Source organism: Terrapene carolina, unplaced genomic scaffold (assembly GCF_002925995.2).
Source record: "Terrapene carolina triunguis isolate 2854851 unplaced genomic scaffold, T_m_triunguis-2.0 Scaffold68, whole genome shotgun sequence".
Taxonomy (NCBI): Eukaryota; Metazoa; Chordata; order Testudines; family Emydidae; genus Terrapene; species Terrapene triunguis.
Window position 1 is genome coordinate 32555865 of NW_020664419.1, and position 4034 is coordinate 32559898.

Here is a 4034-nt window from a genome sequence, read left to right on the forward strand (position 1 = left end):
AGAATCATTCTCTCTCTCTCAGGCCAGATGCCTGTCTTCCCTGGGCTGATGAATGAATCACTCTGGGCCTTAGACAGGAGATAGGTGTGTGGATGCCAAAAGTAGGGCAGCAGCACACATGCTCCAAAGTCTAAAACGTAGGTGCCTAGGGAACTTTTATAGCAGAAAGTCAGGCACAGAGTGAATTTAGGCACCTGTTGGGTTAGGCAGCAGCCAAAGGAGAGTTTTCATGGACCACAGTGGTGCCATACACAGAGACATAGGTACCTAACTCTGGAGTTTAGGTGTCTAGATTGCTTTGTGGATTGCACCCTTTGTGCCTCAGTTTTGCATCTGCAAAATGGGATAACAATGCTTCCCTATCTCACAGGGATGTTTGTGAGATAAATACATTAAAGATTGTGAGGTGCTTGGATACTGCAGTAATGGGGGCCATATAGTCCATAGATAGGATATAATTCAATATTAAATGATATAGGTGGTTCAAAAATCTATAGGAAAGATATGATATTCCTGCTAAGAATTCTGTTGGATGGTCTATAACAGGAGTTCTCAAACTTTTTTTGGTGGGTCCCCTTTGAAAATATTTCAGGCTGTGGTCCCCCCCCCCCCCCCCCCCCCCCGGCAAAAAATTGACGACCCCTCCAAACCAGGCCACCCTTACTTGTATGATGCCGCTGGCAGTGGCACTGCCTTTAGAGCTGGGCAGCTGGCCAGCAGCCGCCACTCTCCATTCATCCAGCTCTGAAGGCAGTGCAGGAATAGGGGTGGCAATACCACAACCCCCTCTACAATACCCGTGCAACCCCCTTTTGGGTCAGGATCCCCAGTTTGCGAAACACCAGTCTATAATATAATCTATCAAAGATAAAATGCTCTAGTAAATTCTGTAGGATTTTATTCGTATAAAACACTATTAGTTAAATTCCTGTTAAATTACAGGGGACTTTTCTATAAAGGAAGCTGCAAGATCAGAAATTCCCCAGTACAGGCAGCTGCTTTGTGCCACACCCCTGGCAGAATTGCGCAGTAAAGCCAATGGAACCAGCCCAGGCAGGATCGTCCCAGTGCAAAGCTAATCCTCTAGTGGTGTACATCTGACAAAGCAATTCTTACACCACTCCCCTTCTCTGCCACTTGCATAGCATTGAATGGAGGCATGGCCAGAGATTACCCTTGCAGCATACCAAGTCCTGGCTGCAGTTTCGACCCCTTGCTTGCAGCTGACACAAAATCAAGCATCCCTCATGGTTGGGTTCACTAGTTCTTTGTAACTGGAAGTGGGACTCATGGCCATATTGGAAAATACCATGTGACTTGCCTGTTGTGACTTTTCCCTGCAAAGATAATTCAAAGTCAAGATTCACCAATGAACAGCAGCCTCACAATACTGGTGAATGTTCAAATAGAGGGGGGAAATCACAGAGACGTCTCAACAAGTAGCTCATGATCATGAAGAAAGTTGTAACAAATCCCTGCTGGTTTGCAGGTCAGATTCAAAATAAGGCTGGTTTTTTTAACAATTTTGTAGTCTGAGTGAAACATTTCACACCGTTATACCTGAGATTTTTTCCTATTTCTTCACACGCTGAGTCCGATTGTTGTATAACAGATGGGTATGAATTGCTATGTGCACATGCTAGGTGGAATTAGCTAGTTTGCTGGAAGCCATTCTGAGGGGGTTGGGTTGGCTGACTCTGCTGTCTTCCGGAGATTGCTGTAGTTAAATCATTTTCATTACTAACATGACTTATTACTTAAATTCTGTACACTTAGAACTGCTACTCATAACCAGGTATAATGAGGCCTGATCCTGACTGAACCTTCTGTATGCCAGTCTAATATAAATATTAATATTAATTAATTAAATAATTAATGATTATTATATTCTGAATAGTTTTAAAGGCATTCTTCTGTCCAACCACTAGATGGCAGGGCAGTGTTACTATACTGCATATCCCTGAGCAAACTGAAATTTCACCCAAAGGATGAGCTACTGTGATTTTGAAAACTTGGTTTATAATTTCCCTACAACATATGGAAACAGACTTCCATTAACTTTAATAGGCTTTAGATCAGGCTTTATGAGATAAATATTTATACTAAGGATTGTTTAATTTTACCAGATTAGCATATGTAACATTTCATACCATTACACTGGTTATTTTAACTGCAGACATGTCATCCATCATTCTTCAACTATTTGAACATGTTAATAATAAGGGGGGACTGTTTGGTATATTTAAAGAGGTTGATGGAGAGGAAGGAACAGCGGGACAATGGTGGTGCTGAATAATATCATTGGCCCATTCAGTCTGGCCTTTAGTCCTTATACCATGCTGCTTCTCAGGGCTTTCTATTTCACTGAACAGTGTCCCAGTGGCACTAAAGATAACAGGAGTGGCATTTTTAGCATGTGAAGCAGTAGTATATGTCAAGCTGCTAAGCTTCACTTAAGAATATAGGCCCACTCATCTGAGGTGCTGAGTCCCTCCTAGGAAATGTTAAGAACCATCAAATACCATTGGGAGTTGAAAAGTTGAGTGCCTCCAAGGAGACAATCATCATGTCTCAGGGCCAGAACTAGATGGTCTGCAGAATTTGCAAATATAAGCCTGATAACAGTTACTCTCTCTTTCTGTGATTTTTCCCTTTAAATTATGTTCAACAGAACTATGTATTGAGGGTGAGACTGCAGCAAATCTTACCAGAGATAGAAGGCAGAAATGTGTGACAAGATTTGTTCTAATACTACGTGAAACACTGGAATAAAACCCATTTTCAAATTCCCCTGGAAGAGGATTTGAAGGAGAGGCTCTAGGGAATAAGAAGTCTGCTGCTACTGGGTCAAGTTGTGAAGTGGAGTTAATGCAAGGAAATGGTGAGAGCAGGGTTCAACATAGCAGGCTTGCGAGGATGTCAGAGACGTATTAATGGGATTGGCAAAGAATTTTCTTTGTGCATTTGCTATTAACAGGTCCTCCAGGCAGGGCCGGCTCCAGGCACCAGCGAAGGAAGCAGGTGCCTGGGGGGGGTGGCCAATAGAAAGGGGCGGCACCCAGTCCATTGTTCGGGCGGTATGTCCAGGTCGTCGTCAGCGGCACTTCGGTGGCAGCTTGATCAGCCCGCTCCCTGTCTTCCTCCTCGGCAGCACTTCGGTGACAGCTCAATCGGGTTTTTCTTTCTTTTTTTTCTTTTTTTTTTTCGCCGCTTGGGGCGGCAAAAAAGCTGGAGCTGGCCCTGCCTCCAGGTGGTTAAACATTTTATGTGACAAGTTCACAGATGGAAAATCAGTAAGAATTGGCCATGATTGCCCCCACTAGAAAAGCTCCCCTATGCTTCTGTGCCATTCCCTCATAGAAAACTGACCGACTCTTTTGCAGTCCAGGGCAGCAACTTTTGGACTATGCCACAGTTTATTCATACGAATGCTCACTTCCTACCACAAAGTAAAAGGATGTCAGTCCATTGTTAAGAGTCCTCCCCCCTTAATTTGTTAATTACCTGTGAGCGAGGAATACTCGTTCTGTGTGGTTATACATCATGGTACAGTGTAGCTCTATTTGAACTGTTCCCTGCTTTCCTGTCCACCTGCTGTTTCCTGTGATCTGCAGATACTTGGGTTTTTTAAACTATTATTCAGATCCTCTGAAATTCACTTTGTATTCACAGTTATGAACTGAGCAGCCATCATTGGTAGGTTTTTTATAATGTAGATCAGATATACTCTGGTTGTAATATGTGGTTCATGCTTTCTCAACACTTACATATGTAACTTCTGACCTGGCCAGTTACTTACATGGAAACAATAAACTACCAGTGTTGAAATGAATGCCAATAATTTTAGCATTGGCAACAGTCAGGAAATCCCACTATTCCTATTTTATTGAGCACCCTGTATATTCTAGACTGCATGAGCTTATGCACAGAAAAGAAGGCACAGGGTCAGATTCTGCCCTCCAGTGCATGTGCACAATGAAACAAGCTCCATGTATGGCCCACAGGGCCGGCTCCAGGCACCAAGCACCCAAGCT